Genomic DNA, 24,393 nt, shown 5'->3' with positions numbered 1-24,393 from the left:
AGCTGTCTTGGATATAACCACTATCTTTGGGCACAGCCCCCTGGACTTCTTCAAAGAGTTGTTATAAATAGCCAACAGACTATTGGGTCCCTTTTCAATTTAAATGGACAAAAGTGTTCTTATTTTGCTAAAAGGAGTCATAAATACAAATCTACTCTGTATGAGAGTTTTGTATATCAGAATAAAAATTAAAGAAATAGAGCTGAGGTTGGGTTCACTACAATGTCTAGAGATTGAGAAGGAATTCTACATTGTGTTGGAGATATGAAAAACAGACTTCGTTTTTACAAAATCCCAACTTTAACCCATTAGCTAGGAAAACAGAACTAGCAGACCCAAATGATAGCAATCCTCATTATCCCGCTTTCCTGATTGGGAAAGTGATTGCAAGTGAGCACCTCTTAAGCACAATCCACTTTTACTGATCACACGTAACACTCCATGTTATGATGGAATGCCATTCAAAATGAGTCTTTAAGGAAAGCTGTCTTGGATATAACCACTATCTTTGGGCACAGCCCCCTGGACTTCTTCAAAGAGTTGTTATAAATAGCCAACAGACTATTGGGTCCCTTTTCAATTTAAATGGACAAAAGTGTTCTTATTTTGCTAAAAGGAGTCATAAATACAAATCTACTCTGTATGAGAGTTTTGTATATCAGAATAAAAATTAAAGAAATAGAGCTGAGGTTGGGTTCACTACAATGTCTAGAGATTGAGAAGGAATTCTACATTGTGTTGGAGATATGAAAAACAGACTTCATTCTACCAGGCAAAACCAAGGAAAACATTGATATATTGTAGGTAAATAATCAATAAGAATGCCCCATCCATTTACACAACACATATCATCTTTTCTCAATTTGAACAAACTCTGTCTGCCAGATAACTTTTTTGGGGATAAAAAAAATGAAACCTGTTTTTTGGCTCCTAGATCAGTGGTTGTATTTTTTTTATTAGTTTATATGACTTTTATGGTGCTATTTTAAAAATCATTATGCTCACTAACAGCTATTCTTGTTTTATGTATCTTAACCTGTTTGACTCTATGAATTTTATTTGGATAATTTACCCTTAGGCAATTCAAAGCCAAATATATAAAATAAATATTAATGTTATGAGGGCATGATCTCTGGTACTAAAAGAAGAGACTGTAGGTTTGGTAAATGGTAGCCATATGGGATGGAAAGAGAAAACAAGTGTCCATAATTTCCAAGAGAAGAATCATGGAAAGGAGTGGAATAGACATTGTCTCTCATGAAGTATTGAAAGAAAAAAAAATAGCTTTTACAGTTACTCAGAGTCATAAACAGTGAGTTTATTGTAAAATGCATACATTCATCTCCCCCCAATTCCACTTCAGCAGAACTCCTTGCTGTTTCCAGAGCCTGAAAACTTGCTCCTACCTTTGGACCTACATAAGAATGTTCTCCATGTTCTTATCTGCATTTCCTGACAACCTTGTAAAAATGAACAAGAACACGTCCTACTCTGTATGTCTTCCCCCTGCATCCTGATTTATTTCTCTACATAGCACCTACCTATCAAGAAATACATGTATACATTTCTGTAATGTCTGTTACCTCTCACTATAACGACAGTTGTGGGAGAAAAAAGGACTTTGATGTCTTCTCTGCTACCTTATTCGTCTATAAAACTTTACTTGGTACATAGAAGGCACTCAGAACATTCTGTTAAATAAATAAACTTACATAAAAATGGAAATAAAAAGTTCTTAAATAAAAGCTTATTGTCGAGGAAATAATTGTACATTTATGATGCAGTCCCAATAAGTGAGGTTCTCATCTACTCACATGCTGTGTCGATGGCTTACAATTCAACCTTCAACCATAACAACTCATGTTCTGTAAAGTAAGGTGTTTGTGCTAAGCATAACTTGTGAGTTTTTGCATAAACGTAGGGTTTTTCATTGGTCAAGGTTTTATTTTTCTAAAAAAAGAAGGGATTGCAACATTAATGTTATTAGTTAAGATAAATGCATAGCAAAAACATGTGTAAGAATTGAGTACTGTCAAGAAGCTGTGAGTCAGGCCAGCTGGTGGTGTGGTGGTGAAGGAGCTAGACCCACATGGCTAACTGCATGGTTTTAGTTGTGGACTTGGTGGCTTGAGAAATGCTCTGAGTGCATGTGTGCAGCTGTCCAAAATCCCAAAAGGAGAAAAAACTGGAGAAGGGGTTAAAGCATGCCCATTCCCCATGAGGGTCTCACTTTCCTTATCTCTCGCTCTCTCTTTGTCTCTTTCATCTTTCTTTGGTGAGCATGCTTTCCCGCTGGCAAATTAAAACAAAACAAAACAAAAGTAAAAGTAGTGTGCCTCCGACAGAATGTAATTAGTAATTAAAAAAGAAACACACACACACACACACACACACACACACGCACACATATATATATTATAGAAATGCTAGAAAACATGGAAAACACTAAAAAGACAAGTCATATTATTTTGTTATTGGGGTGACATACTTCATATATGCCTCATATAAGTGTTTTAGATATTTTAAAAACATTTTAGATGATACTTTAAAAATCATTATATACATATTTTAAAATTGGTTTCCTTCATCTGTTGTATAATACATCAATACATCATTTTTTAAAATGACAATTTCTGGCTTATGTGTAGTTTTGTTCTTCTTCATGGGGAATAGTATTTTTTTTTAAAGCATGATGCATGCAGTGTTTTTTTGTTTTGTTTTTGTTTTTTGAGTTTTCTTCTATTTCTCATAAGAGAGACAGAAACAGAGAGATAAGGATTCCTAACAGGGTTCTCCTGCTACAATTTACTCCCAGCCCCAGCCAACCCAAGATCACAGACATACAAGTACCCAAGTAGCTTAGGAGGTCTCTGGACCTGAATCCAGAACCCTCCTACGTGGGTCAGCCACACAGTGTGTTGTGTCCCTGGGGTACCATCGTCTGGTTCTCTTGCCAAATTATTAAATGTTACTCAGTAAAACATTATAACAGCATTATAGTATTTAACTTTGCAGATAAAGATGACTAATTTAGTCATTTATTTTATAAAATGAGGAGAAAATGTTAACGTGTTACCACTAGGATCAAAATTATTGGAGAGGGACCATCAGTTAGCGTAATGGCTACGGTGCTGGACTCCCATGTAGTCGACTGTGGTTCACATCCCGGACCCGGTGACTTAAAACTCACGCCGGGCGTGTGTGCGTGCATGCCCAAGATCCCAAGAGGAGAATGGAGGAGAAGGGATTGCGGCATGACCATCCCCCCTGGGGGGTGATTTCTTGCTTTCTGTGTCTTTGTCTCTCTCTCTCTGTCTGGCGAGCGCACGTACCCTATAGCAAAAACCTCTCAAAAAAAATTATTGGAGAATAAAATTGCCTTTGCTTGGAAAATTCCTGTAATACATGACTATGTAAAAGATGAGCTCCATGAGGACTTAAGTGTTATCTTGGGCCAATAATTTAGGGGTGCAGGAGTAACTGCTTTATAAGAAGTGAGAGAGAAAAAAAATAAATTTTCATCCTGAATCGGGTAAGATGATGAGAGTCCTGGATTAGTTGAGTGGCCAGTAAAATCTAGTGGAGTTTGATGCATGAATATCATTACTTTAAACAAAATCAGACCATTTAAGTTGTTTATAGAAAATCATGTGAAGTTATAGAAAATCATGAAAAGTTACTGCACATGTAAAGCTGTGTGCATGGATTTTTTTCAGTAGAAGTTAAAGAGAGGTTAATTATTTTGGAGTCTGTGGTGAAACATTCAAGTTGGTAAGCATGGAGGCAGGATCTCAGGGAAAAAGGAAGTCATAAAGTCAAGTCCTCAGGCCCATCTATGATCACATGCTCTGGTAGACACCCAGCAGTCGGCAGCCACATGGGAGGCCGGAGTCAGACTCCCAACACCCACTAAATACCAGGCATAGCATTGTGTACCTTAGTCTCAGCTACCAGGGAGACTGAAGCAGGAGGGTTATGAGCTTGCAGCCAGCATGGGCATCAGAATTAGATGCTGTTTGAAAGAGCTCAGCATAGTGACCTGCATGAAACAATAAAAAAAAAAAAAAGAGAGAGAGAAAAAATAATTGAGTCTCCAGGAATGCTAAAATCTCTACAAGGAGACTGTTTTTCCTATTCCTTTGGGAGATAGCGGTGATAAATCAAGTTCATTAGTTTCCTAGAGACATGGAGGCTCCCAACGGACATCTGGCTTGTATATTAGCAAACTCTAGATATCACTTTTGAAGACCTTTTAATGTGAATATTAAAATTGTTATAGAAGACAATATTCAAGACCAGTTTTGTTATTGTTGCCATTAGATCAGAATAGTGGAGAGAACAGAATCTCTTAAATTGTGTTTCCTGAGGTTGATGAAAGTATATAGTGACCATAAAGACAGATAAGTATGGAAAAATTTAAGCCTGTGTAGGGTTACCAGATATTTTGAATGAAAATGTCCTGTATCTAACACCCAAAACATTACTCATTGTTTCTCTGAAATTCTGATTTAACTGGGTTTCCTGTCAACCTTAACCCTGGGTTTCTTACAAAGATGAACTGACTATTCAGGTGATATATTAACAGATAACGGTGTGAATTCTGTTAGAAACGTACAGAACATCTACTGCAAGTAGTGAATTCAAAGATTTGCACATAACAGTTCTATGAGATTACAGCCAATATATTGGGTGTTTGGAAAAGTCATGACTTAGTTTCTCTTTGTTTTTCAAAGGTCATTTATTTATATAATGAACAAAGATCAATCAATGATATACTGTCTGTTTTTTTCAATAACCTTTTACCATCTTTCAGTGAGCTTCATAATTCCTAGTTCAGAAAAGGACTTGTCTTGATCAGTGAAAAACTGAACAAGGGGCTGATTTACAGCCCCAGCTGAACTGAATATTATACCATGCAAGGAGTTTTGAAGAGAAGGAAACAAGTAGAAGCCTGATGGCACAAGATCAGGTGAGTTTGGTGGGTGTGGAAACACATCCATCCAAGCTCCAATAATTTTTGACAGGTAATCAAACTTGTGTGTGGTTTTGGTTGTCATAATGGAACACAACTCCTTTATGATTAATGAGCTCTGGATGTTTCTGGATGATAGATTCTTTCGAACTGTCCAATTGCCAACAGTACACATTCGAATTGATTGTTTGGTTCCTTGGTAGGAACTTGAAAAACACACCTTTAAAATCCCACCCCACTGAGATCATAACCTTCCTCTGATGAATGTCTGCTTTCGACGGCATTTGAGAAGAATCATCAAGGCGGTTTGTGTATCACATCGTGGTAAACAATCCACTTCTCATCACCAGTTACCAGTCACTTCAAAAAAGGATCATTTACCTCATGTTTAATAAGCATATCACAGATGTTTATATGCACCATCAAATGAACTTTGGGTTCATGAAGAAACCAAATATCAAGCTTGCAATCTTCTTCAGGTGGTCATACACTTTTGAATGATGAGTGTTCAGTGTTTTTGCAATCTCTCATGTCATGCAACATGGGCTTGACTCAATCAATGCCTTTATTTTGTCATCATCAACCTCAGTGGGCCTCCTTGACTGAGGAACAATTTTGAGATCAAAACCACCAGTACAGAATTTCATAATCACCATTAGCACTGACTTTCTTGTAGAGCATTATCACTGTAAACGTTATGCAACTTTTCATAAGCTTGGCATGCTTTCCCTGATTGAAGTAAAACATTAAAATATATGAACAGGCACAGTTTGGTCTTCCATCTTCAACTTACTGTAGAATCTCCAAAACTCAACCTAATTGCTTACAGAAAATGACTTCTCTAGTTTTGCTCAAAGTTTAGACCTTTTGTTTCAAAAATATTAAAGAAAGTTACTGACATGATTTATCATTACTAATGATTGAAAATGAGTTATTTTGATATGCCAACTGCGAAACACATTGCTACTAAAGGATAACCTAAGTAATCTTTATTTCTATTATTTTAATGTGGTGGATCCTAGAAATTTAATGAATTACATTGGTTGTGGAATTAAAGAGACATGAACTTGAGATCGTGTTTTGCCACCTCATCTACCAAACACCCAGCAATTTCACCCCTAGGTATTTATCCAAACGAAATACGTGGCTGTGTATTCCGAAAGACATGTAAGGATGTTCATCAAAATTTAATCAGCAATAGACTAATATTTTGAAAAGTTAAAATGTCACTCAATAATAATAGATAGATGTCAATGAAAATAAGCAAACTAGAGTTACTTGCAACAACATGGATGAATATTATTAAGTCAATACTGAGTTAAAAAATCCAGGCACTAAAGAAGCTATATGTATAATTCCATTATATAAAACTTTTAAAAAGGCAAAATTAAAATATCTGGTTTAAGGATATATGTTTAGGCATTAAGTATAACACAATTAATTACCAATAAAATTAGAACAATGATTGTCTTTGAGAAAATGGAAGGGGTAATGATAGGGAAAGGAGGGGAGAGGGTCCATGTGGGACAGGGTCAACGTAGTATACAGGTATTTGGTTTATAACAAATCATTAAGCTATACATCTTTACTTACTGTAATTGTTCATATATATTTGTTTTGCAAAAACAGATTTAAAATTAGAAAAACAAACTTCAGCCAATTTTAATGAAACAATATGCCATTTTAATTTATTAGAACATGAATTAATAGCATTTACTCATAGGTCAGCTCTTGATTGTTAAGTTGCCTTGATTATCTCCCTAGCATTAAAGCAATGATATGTTCAGTTAAATTAGCACCTTGAAGAGGATAGCTAATAGTAGGCACTCTTCAAGAAAAATGAGCAGGCTATCATTCAAAATATTATTAATTGTATTCATATTTGATTTTAAAGCATTGCCTCGAGACTCTGCTTAGAATTCTCAGTATAGTAAAACTGAGTCTCTGGCATGCTGTTCTGATCTAGCAATTGAATTTCACAAAGGCACCTCAACCTAGACTGTTATTCAATATTCTTAGCAACATATAAGTCTGTGTTCTGTTGAACAAAATGTATTAGATGGCTTCTGACATTAAAATATTAATTTTAGCAACTATGCTTAGAAACTTAAAATTATAAATCCTGTTCCTTCTTTGTGATGAGAAGAGTACAACAGGTGAAAAATCTACCAAAACCAATAAAGTAGGTTCAAACCCTAAATTTATAAATGCTTGTATGTGCATGAACACTTTTTTTTTTTCCTTTTTCTATCCTTGCAACCAGTGAAATGCCACCTGCAGATTGGTTTTGGCACAAACTCCACTGTGGAGATAGTGGTAGGGCCCCCCACCCCCACCGACCCAAGTATTTAAACTGAGACTGGTAGATCAGAGGAGTACAAATCAAATTCAGACTGTTACCAGAAAAATAAGCAGTGAGTGGATGCCAAAAATTGAAGAAAAACATTCAGTACACTTTCACACATGAGGCTTCCATTTTCTTTGATATTTATTTTTAAAGAGACAAAGAACTCAGGTCTCTTCTAGATTGGAATATTGTACCTTCAAAGTATTTATGTATAAGTATAATCATGGACCAACAGTACCATTTCTTTGGCTACCAGCTCTTCATAAGAACAGCCCTGAAGCTGAGGTGTTGTTAGTAACCACATGTGTACTAAAGTCCAAGCTGATACGCTTCTAGGAAGAAGGATATAGTAAGTCATTGACTTCATTGAGGCTAGAACCCTTGATTCTTAGCTAGCTGGGCCAGCTCTACATGTAGAAGGAAAGAATTAATCCCCAATCCTGATTCCCATTTCGATTAATATGAACAGACAGCAGGCTACACATTTGGTCCTACACTGGTCAAATGAGGCAACGCTGTTACCTCTGATTCTACAATTCTTCAATTCCTTGCCTGGATGCATTGTGTTGGAGAGATATGAATGACAATACAAAGGTCAAAAAGGCAGTCTAGTTCCAGTACATCAGACAATAAGGACACAAACAAAGCTCCTTTTATTGGCTTCCACTGACGCAGGGAGAAACCCATTATTGGGCCATTTGTATGTTTTCTCTAAAATGGCAACCCTTGGCAGTGATGTCATGGTAATGATATGTTACAATGCCCTGCAAAGAGCTCGCACAGGAAAAGGCTGTGGCAGTGCAGTCTCTCTCCTGTTATGGAGAAAGGTCAAACTCTTGTCGCTCTTGCTGACACGGCACAAGTACTAATCTCTGCACTTTGTAGTCAACCAGAAATGGAGTGGGCACATTAGACAGCTTGTTCAGGGTTCCTGACTGCACTAACTGTAAATTAGCTCGGTCCCACACATGCACACGCAAAAATCCCAGTTTAGACTTTCTTGCCTGAAGTACTGTAATAATAGTCCTTAGGCCTGTCATTACTTCTGAAATTACAGTCAAATGGCTATGATTTGGCAGCTTCCAGAGCAAAAAAGACTCTTTTGTTGGGGCATTCTGGTTAGATCATTCTGCAATGTTGGGATGTAGATGAAGGACACCTTAGAAAGACAGAAAAGAGGTGATATGAGAAAACCAAAGTCTAAATGAAAATATTTTTAAAGATTCTAAGTGGTTGAGTAATTTACAGTTATTTACTCTTAAAGGAAAAACAATTATGGGCACTTTTAAAGTTAGGCTCACCTGTTTGCAAGGTCTTTTTCTTTTATTTTAACTTGAAGGTTCTTATAAGAAGAACCTTATGTATAGTCATGGACGAATGGATAACAATCTACTTAAAAAATGTTCTCTGGATTTTTAAAACATTACAAATGTTATTCACATAAATATTTTTACATATTTATCAGGCTTCATGTATTTTTAATTTTTTTTCTGTTTTTGTAACAGAAACAGCCAGCATCTTCCCTTTCTTATGTTTGAATCTTTAATTTTTATTGTTAAATTGCCTCTCCAAAGAATTCATTAATAGTTTTTTGGAGAATAATATATTTTAAATAATTATTATTCTTGTGGTTGTAATTTCATTTTATCTTTAATGTTCTATTTTATTCTTTCATAGTTTTGTAAGAAATTATAAAAATGGCAATGCAACAGGATTTTCTTTTTACTCTATTTGTCTTTTCGTTGTCTGTGTCCAGAACCTATTATTGGTGACATATTGTGTAACTGCGGAAATCTGTGACATTGTTATTTCCTTGGGATTCTAGTGCTCCACAATAGTTTAGAAAGTGCTGCAGCTCTCCATTATGGTTATGTCTGGATCATGTAATATTGAATCTTTATTTCAAAACTTGTTTTAGCATCTAAAATAAAATTAAACCCTTTTTAACAAGAATAATTTATTTCATTTTTAATTAATCATTATTATTTTTAATTTGCTGCAGGCACTCACTAGAGAGAAAGAAAGTGAGAAAGTAAGCTGCCAGGTCTGGGACTTCAGCTGTGGTTGGCCATGTGGGAGTCCAGTGCCTTAACCACCATGCCATCTGTTGGCCCCCAGTAAAATTAAATCTTAAAGTTTCCCCTGAAAATAGGAAGTAAGGGGAGCAAAAGCTATGGAGAAGCCATGATCCATGGCAAAAAATGAAGAGGAGGTATTTACTTAAATAATATCAAGTCCTGGGTGAGATACAGAAAAGGAATGATTTTAGACCATGGTTGTTTAGTCCTATAACCTAACTAATTAGGTATTTCCAACAAGTAATACAGCCTTGAAAAGTGTCCCAGTAACACTGGGGAAGAGAGAGAGAAGAAGTGATACAAATAGGTTTGATCCACTGCGTCCCCTTACTTGCCTGCTTGGTTTTTTGGTGTCTGCTTGGTTTGTTGTCTACTTGATGGTGGCCAGCTTTTCCCTATCTCTGTGATACACTGAAAAGAAACCTTTATAAAGCTTAAAGGAACTTGTGCTGTATTGCATTTAATCTGGGAAGTACTTTGAGGAAGCTATGAGTATCTTGCTTTTCACCCTCTGTCTTTAGGGGCAGTGCAATAAAATAGCTATAATAATAGGGAAAGGAAATGGGGAAGAAATCATGTGACCAAATGACTTATGGAGAAACATGTCTCGGTGGTGTTCCCATTCATTTATCTCTACTGTATAATGCATTTTTCTTGTTTTACTGGGTAATTAAACCTTCAACACTCCCAAGCTTGTAAGGAATCTGAATCCCATTACGGGGAGATGCCTGAGTTTGATTCCCTCATATTATTATCAGGAGTTGGCCTCTTTCAAAGGGAATGCTTTTGATAATGTCTGGAGAGGTCTCCAAGGAGAGTCCCCACTCTGGGTAAGTTAAACACTGTCACATGTCTTGGCAGGGTTTGCTGAACTTTTAGGTTAACTCCTACAGCTGTTTCTCCCCCCTCCCACCTAAATTTTGTTTTAAACTTATTGCCTTGTCTGCTTCTTAACAGAGCAGGATCGTTTTTCAGAGGTAGAGCTATTCTTTTCTTTCAAGTTACACTTTTTATGAAAAGGAAAAAAAAGCAAAAGAAGATTCCACATCAAAGCCCTTACGGGAGAGACCACAGGTTTTCTGCATGTGTCTCAGTGTAACAGTAGTCCGATACCAATCTTGGAGGTGAATTACTTAAAAGTGACACTTTCTATCCTGACCCTTTGGATATAAAGCCAACCCTGTGTCATGTGTCTTTAATCTGAAATGCACAGCAAGAATCACAATTTATATTTATTTGTTTTTCAGATCTAGGGAAGAGGAAGCTAGGAACTTCTGTTTTGAATGTTGCCTCTCTTTTACATGCTTAGAACATGTACCTTTGTTCTACATTTTTATTATCATGCATAAGAAAAATAATGTAGTCCTAGAGCTTTTTTTTTTTTTTTTTTTTGGAAAAATCACCTAAATAGTCACCAATATGTCCAAACTGCCTACGAACATACTATCTGGAAACCAGGAGACCAGACAGTACCACAGCGTAACAGAGTTTGAAACATAGATGCTCAGAAGTTGTAATCTGAAAAACTGAATACTGTTTTGCTTCTTTAAAAAAAAAAGTAGAAAAAATTATATTCTATGTCCTCAGTAACTAAATTAAATAATAGACACACATGTGAACATGAAACAAGATTTAAGATTTGGAAATATGTTGATTGAAAAATCTATTTATTAAACTATCTAAGTTTGCAAAAATATATTGAGCATAACCAAACTTAAATATCTTGACTAGAAGAAATAATGAGGCATCGTCAGATTATGGAATTTTAGAGCTGTATTGGACTTCTACTAGTAGTTAATGATTTTATAGGTAATAAAAAGTGAATAAAAATCAAATTCATATTCTTTTTTTTTTTAGACTGAAAGTTCTGAGTGTAGCATTTTAATTTTTAATATACTTCTCTGGGAAAAAATAATTGGGACAATATTGAATTATTAAGAAAATGCAGGTTTTTGAATAAAAGGCTTTGTGGTTTAATAGAAAAAGAAAATCATTTGACTTTTTGGGAGACTTTGCCTGTGATGGTGGCATTGCCATGAACTATAATCATGGATTGGATACAAAACTTGTATTTCCCCTGGTGTCCTCTTATCTGTAATGTGACACTTAGACTGTAATGTCCTGTTATTCTATAAATACATATGTTCTGATTATAAATTTGAACTGACAATTTCATTGGCCTTCTTCTTTGCTATTAAAATCTTGATACCAGTCTTTTCCTCCTTAAATCTGGGGACTGGATTGCATATTTTAACACCAAGAATAATTTACTTTCCCTTTCTACTCCCTTTCCACCCACCTAACCACACTGCCAAAAAAAAGAAAAAAAAAAAAAAAAGGAAAGAAATTCTCTTGAAGAGCACTAAAAGCTCAGAAACCAGATGTGGTTTGTGTAGTTATTCATTATGAATTTGCAGCAAATTATAATTACAGAGACAGCCAAACCCAAAGGCACACTTTAGAACAGAGTAATAGAGACAGAGATTTAAGTGATTCTGAAAGGAAATGACTTCTTAAAAAATATTTCAATGTCTTAATTTTTTTACTTGGCAGAATGGTAGCACAAATCATGAGGAGGTCCCCTTATCCTTTACTCTCACAAGGACTCTGTCTTGCTTCAGGAGCTCTGCTCAGGATGCAGGGCGCACGTTGTGCCTGGTGGTACAAGGTAGCATTGAGGTTAATAGCATGCTGCAAGTCTGCATGTGATGAGGATTGAATCTTGGCTCTGCTATTTGCTAAAAGTCTAACCATTTGAAGATTTAAACATTCTGATACTCTTTTTCCTCAGCTGTAAATGGGGATAGGAATACCTACATGGTAGAATCATTGTTAGGTTGGCTATGTCTTCACTCAACACAAATTATGTACTCAATAAGCAAGAGATGTTAGTGACATTAATAGTTGGAGTACCTGACTACATGTGTCCTTTGAGAAGGAAATTGAAAATCTCTGGAGATTGTTGATTGGAGGAGCATGCAGAGGGAGATCAGAAATACGAGGCCTTCCCTGTGTTGGGCATGGTCAAGGGGTACATTCTAAAGGAAGCCTTGAGGAAAGCTTAAACTATGGCAAGTGCAGAGACGTATTAAGGGCATGTAAGATTAATTGTAATGAATCTATCTTTTTATTGATGACTGGCTCCTACCTTGATCAAAGTGAGAAATTGCTTCACATCCTCCAAATCCAAAAGGCATTGTGAAACTAAATATATTTTTTAAGATAATAATTTAGTCATTTTCTTTTCTTTCTTTCTTTTTTTTTTTTTTGGAGAGATTTTCACTGTAGGGCGTGTGTGCTTGCCAGACAGACAGAGAGAGACATAGAGACAGAAAGCGAGAAATCACCCCCCGGGGGGATGGTCACGCCGCGATCCCTTCTCCTCCATTCTCCTCTTGGGATCTTGGGCACGCACACATACGCACCCGGCGTGTGTTTTAAGCCACCGGGTCCGGGACGCGAACTGCGGTCGACTACGTGGGAGTCCAGCGACATAGCCATTACGCTAACTGCTGGTTCCCAAATTTAGTCATTTTCTAATGTTAAAATTATCCTATTATTTATAGTCTATATAGTGTGTGTGTGTGTGTGTGTGTGTGTCTTTCTGTTTCTTCTGGGAGCCCTTTATATCCTGTAGTAAAAAAATGTTTTCCCCCTTTCTTAGTCTTGGTCAAGTAGTTTGCATGACATTGATTTTACACTGAGTTCCTAAAGATACACCTTGAATGGTTTAAACTAATCAGCATGTTTTTCTACTCTGGTAAGCTCAAAGATTGCCTGGATATATATATACATATATCTGTGTGTGTGTATAGTCATTTATTTCTCTGTGTATACTCACATGTACAAGAGGACTATAAAGTTTGTGAAAAAATAGACTTAAAGTATGAGTTTAATTTTTTTAAAGTTTTTAAATTGCCGGAGGGCTCGTGTACTCATGGGGCATGAGGGAGGGTGGGGGAAGCCAAACCCATTGGGGCATAGTCATGCTACAGAGTAGAAGAGGTCTAAGAAAATAAATCTACAGCGGAAACACAGAGCATAGGATGGAGATGTTAAGAGAAATACATTACTTTCAGTGCTAGTTAATCAAGCACACTGAAAAATTTCACTCTTGCTCACCATATTATTTCACTGTTCAAGTAAAAACTTCTCTTGAAAATATGGAAACTTGCCTGCATAGAGCCTTACCTGATGCTTCAGTTGTCTGAGCCCCCATGTATATTATCGCTGTATAAGCTAGTTTGATTTGGATTTCTGAAACTCTAAAGATACTAATGATAAACCTGCAAATAATGGAAAATTTTAAAATGGACAAAAAGGAAAACATTTTATCTGCAATCCTTTTGTGTGTGTGCATCCAGCCATCTATTTCCCTGTGTGCACACTCATGTAAATGAGAGGACTTCAAAACGTTTGTGGAAAATAGAATTAAAGTGTGATTTTAATTTAAAAAAATTTGAATTGCCAGAGAACATGTGTGCTCAGTCAAGAGAGAGAGAGAGAAAGTACCACCCAGTGGGGCATGGCCATGCTGCAATCCTTTCCCCTTCACTTTTCCATACTGGAATTTGGAGCACACATGCACACATGTCCAGTGTGTTTTTCAAGTAGGATCAAGACTTCAACTGCAATTGGCTTCTTGGGATTCAGCTTTCCGTAAACAGTATTGAAATACTATGCTATGAGGCCAGCCCAAAAATGTGAACTTATTTTTGTGCAAAACAATTTTGAAATTCACAAATACTTCATTTTATGTACTTTCCATGAACTTTTTGAAGATAATCCTTCCTACATTGAGTTTTTTATTTACATAATGATTTACTATTTTATTCTTGTGATCTTAAATTATAGGTATGATCATTAAGTGTTACACTATAATCTCATTTTAATGGGTTTATAATAATTTATTATATGTATATTACATACTTTATTTCTAAAACTTTCTACAGTAGACAGGCAAATTGTGACTGTCTTGCACTATTATAAACAATGTCATCATGAACATACCTATAGATAAGGCTTGGCACTTGTTCTTAAATATTTGAACAGGAAAAATTCTGAAAAGTAGTTTTGATGATCAATGGCTTCATGTGTTTTAAACATATATATCTATGTGTATATATATATGTACTATGTATATATATATGTGTGTGTGAGTGTATTTATACACTCACACACACATATATATATACATGCCTTCCACACAATGTATACTAATTTATACATCTACTAATAGTGAGCAAGAATTCTTGTACTCTCAAAAACATCACCATGGGACCAGCATTTAGCGTAATGGCTATGTCGCTGGCCTTCCATGTAGTCGACCGCGGTTCGAGTCCCGGACCCGGTGGCTTAAACTCACGCCGGGCGCGTATGCGTGCGTGCCCAAGATCCCAAGAGGAGAACAGAGAAGAAGGGATTGAGGCATGGCCATCTCCCCTGGGGGGTGATTTCTCGCTTTCTGTCTCTCTGTCTCTCTCTGTCTGTCTGGGGAGCGCATGTGCCCTATAGCAAAAACCTCTTCAAAAAAAAAAAATCACCATTACAGTTTGTCAATATGATAGATACATAATACTAGCTGTAAGGTATATCCATGTGTTGATGTGCAGACATGGAGTAGAGCTTTTATGGTTACTAGAATGCATAAGGATTTATACTCATGTTTACACTGGAGCTGGAGGATTAACTAAATTGGCAATGTATTTTAGTTGAACCAATAGCATTATGTATCTCTACTGACTTACTGCTTATCTATATTAACAACTTTTAAAAGTAGGACATTGAACCCATTGAGAAAGTATAGAAGAGAGAAAGAAAATATTTAAATTACTCTATATAGTAGCACCTGATGGTTTATTATTAAATCCAGTATGGTTTACCTCGCCAAAATACATAAAAACTTCTATGAATGCATGGTTCTGTGTAACAAGGAACATTCTCTGCTTCATTTAGAACTTTTTCCACTATTGTTGTTACTGTTTAGTTAAACATGCTTTTAGAGGTGATTTTCAAAAAGGTGAACCAGTTACCTGAAGTATTTCACTTTCTAGGGCCAGAGTAGACATGCTTTTAGAGCTACTTAGCAAGAGAATGGAACGGAATATGGAAGAAGATAGGGAACATAAGGAGAAGCAGGTCTAGAGTAGCATTGAATAATTTGACCCAATTGTGCCCCTAAGTCACTCTGGTCAGAGAAATGTGCAGGTCCTGCCTTTCAAGCCACCTACCTTCCCTGTCTTGAAAGCTGAATAATTGGGGTCACCACATTGTAACACTTCAAAATACTCATCTGGTTTGGCTGAAATATCCTCTTAGCAACTCACTGATTCTTTTAGGTGAAGGTTAAGGTATATGTGACAGCACAGTTACTGACCAGAGAATTATCAGACCCCAAAAGATGTAATTGCTAGCAATATGAGGGGCTGTAGGAGAGAAAGATGATTTTTTTTTTTTAAATCCTATTTCAAAAATGGCTATACCTTTCTTACTTTGACAGGGAAAGTAGATCTTCTTGAAATGCTTCAACTAGCTTCTTTGTCTGGGTGACTATGAGTACTTGAAGACAAAAACCTTCCTGATCCCTACAGATATTTCCGTTAACTCCTTGAAGACCGAATAATGTGTGCGCTCAGCTGCTGAACTGTTTTAATGAGGTGCCACTGATTTTAATGGGGCAAAAAAGATGGATGATTTACACCAGATGTCCATAAGGGCCATTCGGGGATTGCTTTGCTGGACACATAGTACATCATGTTGCTCGTTGAATTCTTAAGGGGTTAACTTGACCTTTCCCTTTAACACAGCACTAAAAATAATGTAATTTCCATTCTCGGTGTCTCTTTTATTTATATAGAAAAGCTTCATGACAAACCCACCAGGCCTCTGAAAGCAAGTTTCTCATTTATGTCTTTGCCATCCATAAACCCTAGTGGGTGATTCTGAAAGTGAGAATAGACACCGGTGGATGCTTCACTCATGTGCACAAACCAGGCTTTTATAATCAGTACTTCTAGCCTTGAATCATTCCAGGATGAAAGATTATTTTCTGAAGATTGTTGGACAGGGTTCTATACCTCATTTCTAAAATGTTTATTGAATTCAGGTCATCAATACTGTTGCCTTTTAGAGCATAAAGATAAAATTAAAAATAAAGGGAATGAAGCATAAATGTTCTCTTAAACAAAGCATTCAAGGCATTGGTTTATATTACCAATGCTTATTTTCTAGAGCCAGGTGAAATATGCTCCACAATCTGTTAAAAGTTAATCTAACTTGAAGACATTATAGAATTTATAAAATGGAAACTTAAATGACATTTACTAGAACTCTTTATTCAGAACCTTTCGTGTTTATGAACAGAAGACCAGAGTTGTGAGTGTTCAGAATTTGCCTCTTGCTGGGGCCCAACAACTGCATTTGACATCCTACCGTGTGATTGTGTCTTATTCCAACTCCTTATGAAAAAGAAAATATCTATTTGTGGTTATTATTACTTCTGCAGCAGATAAAGCTTCATCTTTTCCTTATGTTTCCTTTGAAAATCAGATACTATACTTGATTGTCAAAGAAACCCAGAACCCCCCAAAACTTACAACCATCCACCCACACGGGAGGCACATTGTACAGAGGATCCAAAGGTCAGCTGAATGACAATTCATCATTTAAATTAGTTTTGCCTCTGTTGCACTTTTAGGGCTTACCTATAATTTTGGAATTTCATTTTGCCTTAGAGGTAGCACAGCAATATCCACATAGTCAAAAAGGTAAATTTCTGGACCAGTCCTGGCACAGTGGTTAAGGGTGCTGTATCCTACATGACTGACTGTGAAGTTTGAGTCCTGAATCTGATGGCTTAAAAAATACACTGGGCCTGTGTGTGTGTGTGTGTGTGTGTGTGTGTGTGCCCAAATTCTCAGAAGGAGGGAGAAATGGAAGAGAAGGCATTGCAGTGTGGCCATCCCTGCTGAAGAGTACTTTCTCACTTTCCCTCTCCCCCTTCTCTCTGTCTCTCTCTGATGAATGCACATAGCAAATTAAAAGGAAGAAAGAAAGCAAGCAAGAAAGAAAGGAAGGAATGAAGAATATCCATGTTTTATGTTATAAATTTAAATTTTGCTTGTTAAGGTTTTTATATGTTTGTGATATATTTTGTGATTCTTAAATGTTTTTCTTGAAACAAATGACAACTTGTAAATTAGATCATCTTCTTAAAAAAAATCTTTGTGAAAACAACCAAAAAAGAAAGAAAAAGAAAAGAAATTTCCAAGAAATAAAGATTCCTTCCCTCTGTTATCCTTCCCTAATATTGTAGATGATAGTTTGTTCGCTTATGGATAATGAAATAATGGGATACTTTATTATTATTATTGGTTTTAATTTGCTGTAAGGCATGTGTGCTCACCAGAAAGAGACAGAGAGAGAGAAAGTGAGAAAGCAAGCTTCCAGGTCTGGGATTTGAACTGCTGTTAATGTGGGAGTGCAGCACCTTAACCACCATGCCACCGGTGGCCCTCATACTTCCTTTCAATGTAAGTTTGCAGTTAATCAAATATACTGAAATATGAAAGGAGTTCAAAAAGTGTGTACAAAATGGAATCAAAAGATAAGAAATATAAACTATTTTTCAATGTAAGATCCATCTAATTCAAAGGTTTTGTAAGTGATAACAGATAATTAGTCCATCTTTAAAGACCTGAGCTTCTTGGTAATCTAACCATGTTAATACAGTCTTTCTTACATTATTATCTGAAGAAAAATGTGTGCTTTTTAAAGATTTTTTGAAGTTAGGAAACAAAGATAAGACAGAAGGAGCCAATGAGGACTGTAAGGCAGATGCCTTAATGATTTCCTATTGAAATTGTCACAAAATTGCCCTTATTTGATGAGAAGTATGAGCAGGAACACTGTCGTGGTGGAGAACTCATGAACTGCACAAGTTACCACATTATTCAAAGCTCCGTGTCTCTTCTTGTTGATAGGAACGCATGTGAACATCCATCAACATATTTTACATTTTCTAAGGATCATTCTAGCAATTTGTAATCTCAGAAGTTTATTTCTGGTGGAAGGCCCATGGTTTTCATAGGATTTATCTACCTTACTTCAGTGTGTCTAGAGTTCTTGCTACTTACTGCTCTTTGGGTTCTATCTGTCTTCAATGTAGTGAAGGATAAAATTCTAATATTTTTGATATAGTAAAGGTCCTTTCAGACAAAATCTTGACAAAGATTTAGGGACTAAAGTGATCCTGAGGCAAGATTTTGAAAGTATACTAATGTCCTTGTCAAGTAAAGCAAATTACATTTGTGCTGTCTATTAGACTAGGAAAGCAAAAGTATTTGCAAGAGCAATGACTATCTGCCAGATGGCGTGGATTATATGAATTAGCCTATTTTATTACATTTTTTCTTTTATTATGTAATAGGGTGTATGCACGTGCACGCACATGTGCACACATTAGAGAGGGAGAGAAGAGAGAGAAAACTTTTTTCTCCATCACTGTTGCAGCAGCTTTCTTCATGTAGGTGTCATCCAGCACCACAGCTGAATCATGTATAATTCTTACTTTCTGACCTACAGTTAGTCTTATAACATGGCAGGGCACTCGTGTAAACAACCTCACCTTCGCACATGCATGACCTGAAAGCACAAGGAAGTCAACATACCCCAACATAGGATAACCCTGACCATGGGATCAGTAGAATGGGATCAGCACTTAAATACTTTTTTCTAAAATTTTTAGATGAATATTTCTAAGATGCATTTTAACCAGTCACAAAGGCTATATTCATGGACCGATCTGAAGTTTTGATTATATAAAGAAAGTAGTATTTGAATGAGCCATCCAACGATTTCATCCATAGGGGCCTTGTGAAAATGAATCACTACCAAAGGCACTTCTTAGTTGGAACATGGTGATTATCACCATGTCCTTGCTTCTTGATAATCATGTGGTTAAATGCTCCTCCTTATCCTTGGGATCCTACTGTCTCTATAGAGATTATTTTACTAAGGTTTTTTTGACAGCCCTCTAGAACTGCTTGGAGGATATTTAATCAAGTGGTTGAAAGGTACATGACACATGATAAATCTACCTCAGAATTTTTCTCTCCAATTCTATGGATTTCATCCATTTTAAATCAAGAGACTATGGCATACTCTCGAAAAGCAAATATTTCCAAATAAATTAGAAAAGCCTCCCAATATACTTGGAGTATAGGCCACCTTTTTCTGGACTAAACTTTGCAATATATTTCAAAGGATTTCTGGGTTCTGGATACTGTATGTGTGTGCAGAGGTTGAGGGACAGGGACATTTGAGACATGAGGAGTTCGCTCCATCACTGCAGCCACTGGGCTCTAAAGGCCATGCCACTGAATCCTCTCTTTTAATAAATATACTTTCATTTCAAAATGGTTTGAGATATACAAAAAATTGAAGAGATGGTACAGACAGTACCCACATCCCCCTATATAGTTTCTCCTTTTATTATGATCTTATGTCAATATGGTGTGTTTGTTACAATCACAATAATAAACCAATATTGATATGCGACTAACTAAAATTCACTTTTTATTGAGATTTCCCTAGTTTCCTTATGTCTGACCTAAGTGGAAACTAAGGAAATCTCAATAAATAATCTAAGGACTCATTCAGAATATCATGTGACATTTAGTTGTTCCACCTCCTTATGTTTTTCCTAGCTGAGATAATTTCTCAGATTATTTTTAGTGATCCTGACAGTGGTGAGGGGTACCTGTTCGGTAGATTATAGACTATCTCCTATTAGAATTCGTCTAAGGTTTTTCTCATGATTAGACTGGGGTTACTCTTTGGGGAGGAAGACCAAAGATTAAATTGCATTTTTATCACACTATATCAAGGATACATACTGTCCATTTGATTTAAGATTGTTGAGCCAGTCAATGGCGTGGTGGTTAAGGCAACTGGATCCCACACAGCTGACTGTGCAGTTCAAACACCAGGCCCGACAACTTGAAAACATGCTGGGCATGTGTGCATGCATGTGCAAAATCCCAAAAGGATGGAGAAATCAAGGAAATGGGATTAATTGCAGAGTTACAGTCCTCTGAGGGGGTAGGGATGCTTTCTCACTTTCCCTCTCCCTCTTTCACTCTGTCTCTCTCCTTCAAGTGCACACACCTCTGGTAAATCTTTTTTTTTTTTTTTTTTTTTTAAGTTATTGCTGTTAGTCTTAATCACCTGGCTACTAGTGCTTGTCAGCTTTCTTCCCTATGAAGTTGCCATTTTACCCCTTTTCCAATCTTTAATCTCTGGCAAGAAGTCACCACGTGCAGTACATGTCTAAGGAGTAAAGAACTATGCTGTACTTTTTTTTTTATAATGGAGTATTTACATATATTATTTGGAATTCTACACAGGAGATTCATTCTATTCCCCATTTATTAATTTACTGGATCACTCATTTATAGCAATATGGACTCATGAGTATGTATTTTATTCCTTGGTTTATAATCCAATGCTAATTTCGTCATTGCTCAGATTATTTCAGTTTAGGGAGCTCTTTCAGTGGACTTCTTTGCCCACTTAAATCTACCCATGGAAAAGCACTTTCTTCCTTTCTTGCACTATTGGATTTTTATTTTATTTTATTATTATTATTATTATTATTTTTGCATCATCTCGTCTATCTCCTGTCCTAGTTCTCAAGTCAGCCATTTTGCCAAAAGCACTGGCTCCTTTTACTGAAGAATGGGATTAGATACTTAGATCTGGGCTCTAGAAATGTTTGTTGTTACTGTGCTGTCATTTTGATCAGGACATCTCAGTTGACGGAACAAAGAAATATATGTGTATATACTAACCTTTGTATCTATACATTGATCTATACATACTTCTATGTGTGCTAATCTGGAATGATGGTGAAGTTAATGTGAGTTCTCTGCTATCAACAATTCTAACAGATTACCATGTGGATCTTTCTAGCCTGGTTCCTTTCTTCATCTGTAGGTTCTAAATACAACAATGAAAACAACTGGCTTCCACTGCCATTTATGTAATCGTCCAATTCTGGTGTGCGTATATGACAGTATCCAAATTGTTAACCTAGTCCTCCATAGGAAACGGTTTTATCAAGTATAGGGCTTTCATGTGACCCCTTTTTCCTTTAGTCTTACAGACTCCACTCATTTCCAAAATGACTGACTTCAGCACCTTTCCCCCCACCCGTTTTGATGACATTCTCTCATATGTTTAGATTCTCTGAACACAGTTTATGCTCCTTACTGGGAATTCCTGATCTCTCAAATGACTTAAGGGGAAAACATGGGCATTAAGGTTTACTTCTGGTGCTATAGGGTTTTGTGGGTTTTGACAAGTGCATAATATTAAGTACCATGTCTTATAAAACAATGTTACCACCCTAAAAACTATTTCTTTTCCAAAATGTCATATAAATGGAATCATATATTATGTAACCTTTTCAGACTGGCTTTTTTTTTTTTTTTTTTTTACTTAGCAATATGCATTTTAATATTCTATCATGTCTTTCTGTGGCTTCATGGTTCACTTTTTTTTTTTTTTTGGAGTTTTCTTTGCTATAGGGCGTGTGCACTCGCCAGACAGACAGAGAGAGACAGAGAGATAGAAAGTGAGAAATCACCCCCCCAGGGGGGATGGCCACGTCGCAATCCCTTCTCTTCCATTCTCCTCTCGGGATCTTGGGCACGCATGCACACACGACCGGCATGAGTTTAAGCCACTGGGTCCGGGACTCGAACCGTGGTTGACTACGTGGGAGTCCAGTGACATAGCCATTACACTAACTGCTGGTCCCAATGGTTCACTTCTTTTAATAGCTGAATAATATTTCATTTTATAGATGTATCACAGTTTGTCCACATCTACTCACCTGTAGAAGGATATCTTGGATGGTTTTAGTCTTTGGTGATTATGAATAAATCTACTAAAACAATCACGTGTAAGGTTTTGTGTGGGCATTAAGTTTTCAACCAATTTGAGTAAGTAGCGAGGAGTCAAGTTGCAGGATCATATGTTAAGATTAAGTTCAGTTTTCTAGGAAATTGCCTGTCTTCCAAAGAGGATACCATTTTGTATTTGTACCACCAATGAATGAGAATTTCTATTTTTCTGTATCCTTGTCAGTATTTGTGTTAATATCAGTTTTTTTTTTTTAATTTTAGCTGTTCCAATAGGTGTGTAGTGGTATCTCATGTAACATGCATTTCCCTAATGAAAAATGATAATGGGCATCTTTCCATTTTCTGTTTTAATTTTGCTATAGGGTGCATGTGCTCACCAGACAGAAAGAGAGAGAGAAAAAGAGGTTGGCTACACTGTAATTCTTTCTCCTCCACACTCTTCTCAGGATTTGGGCACACACGCACATGCACCTGGTGTGTTTTTCATGCCACGAAATCCAGGACTTAAACTGTGCCATTGCCCCTGTGGTATCCAACCGCCTTAACCACCACGTTGTTGTCTGGTTCCATCATCTTTTTATATATTAATGTGCCCTCTGTACTTCTTCCTTGCTGTGGTGTTTGTTCAGACCTTTTGCCCATTTTTAAATGAGACCGATTTTCTTATTATTGAGTTTTAAGAGTTTTTTGTATATTTTAGACACACTTGCACTAAAGATATATGTTTCCTGAATATTTTCTGTAGTCTTTGATTTAAATTTTGATTCTTTTAACAGTATCATTCACAGATCAGAGGTTTTTAATTTTTAATGATGTCTAATTTTCCTTTCACAGGTCATGCTTTTGGTGTCAAATCTAAAAATCCATCACCAGACCTAAGGTTACTTAGATTTTTTCCCTATTTTTTTTTTAAGAAGTTGCATACTTTTGTGCTTTACATTTAGGGCTGTAAATCATTTTGAATTAATTTTTCTGAAAGGTGTCTAAATTTATTATTATTTTTGCATATGGATGTCCAGTTGTACCAGCATCATTTCTCATAAAGACTATCATTTCTTCATTGAGTTTTGCTCCTTTGTCAAAGATTATGTGACTTTTGTGTGTGGGGCTATTTATGGGTTCTGTATTCTGTTCTACTGAGATCTCTGAATCTATTCTTTCATCAGTACCCTGCCCCCTTGATTCCTATAGTTTCATGGCAAATCTTGAAGTCCTAGAATGTCAATCTTCCAATTTTGTTCTTCTTTTTCAGTATTGTGTTGGCTATTTTCAGTCTTTGCCTTTTGATATAAACTTTAGAATCAGATTTTTTAAAAATTGCCATTGTATATGTACACATCATCAGAGAGAGACAGAGAGACAGAGAAAGCAGCCGCTAATGGGATATGTAATGCCGTTATACCTTCTGCTTCATTTCTCCATCCTGTTAGGACTTGGAGCACACATACACACTTACCCTGCATGTATTACAAGCCACTGGGGCCAAGATACTGCAACAAGACATGTGGGAACTGGCTGGTGTGTTTTTCATGCCACGAAATCCAGGACTTAAACTGTGCCATTGCCCCTGTGGTATCCAACCGCCTTAACCACCACGTTGTTGTCTGGTTCCATCATCTTTTTATATATTAATGTGCCCTCTGTACTTCTTCCTTGCTGTGGTGTTTGTTCAGACCTTTTGCCCATTTTTAAATGAGACCGATTTTCTTATTATTGAGTTTTAAGAGTTTTTTGTATATTTTAGACACACTTGCACTAAAGATATATGTTTCCTGAATATTTTCTGTAGTCTTTGATTTAAATTTTGATTCTTTTAACAGTATCATTCACAGATCAGAGGTTTTTAATTTTTAATGATGTCTAATTTTCCTTTCACAGGTCATGCTTTTGGTGTCAAATCTAAAAATCCATCACCAGACCTAAGGTTACTTAGATTTTTTCCCTATTTTTTTTTTAAGAAGTTGCATACTTTTGTGCTTTACATTTAGGGCTGTAAATCATTTTGAATTAATTTTTCTGAAAGGTGTCTAAATTTATTATTATTTTTGCATATGGATGTCCAGTTGTACC

Source organism: Tupaia chinensis, unplaced genomic scaffold, assembly GCF_000334495.1.
Source record: "Tupaia chinensis unplaced genomic scaffold, TupChi_1.0 Scaffold000062_1, whole genome shotgun sequence".
Lineage (NCBI taxonomy): Eukaryota > Metazoa > Chordata > Mammalia > Scandentia > Tupaiidae > Tupaia > Tupaia belangeri.
The sequence above is the reverse complement of the archived record's forward strand: the minus strand, read 5'-3'. Positions refer to the sequence as shown.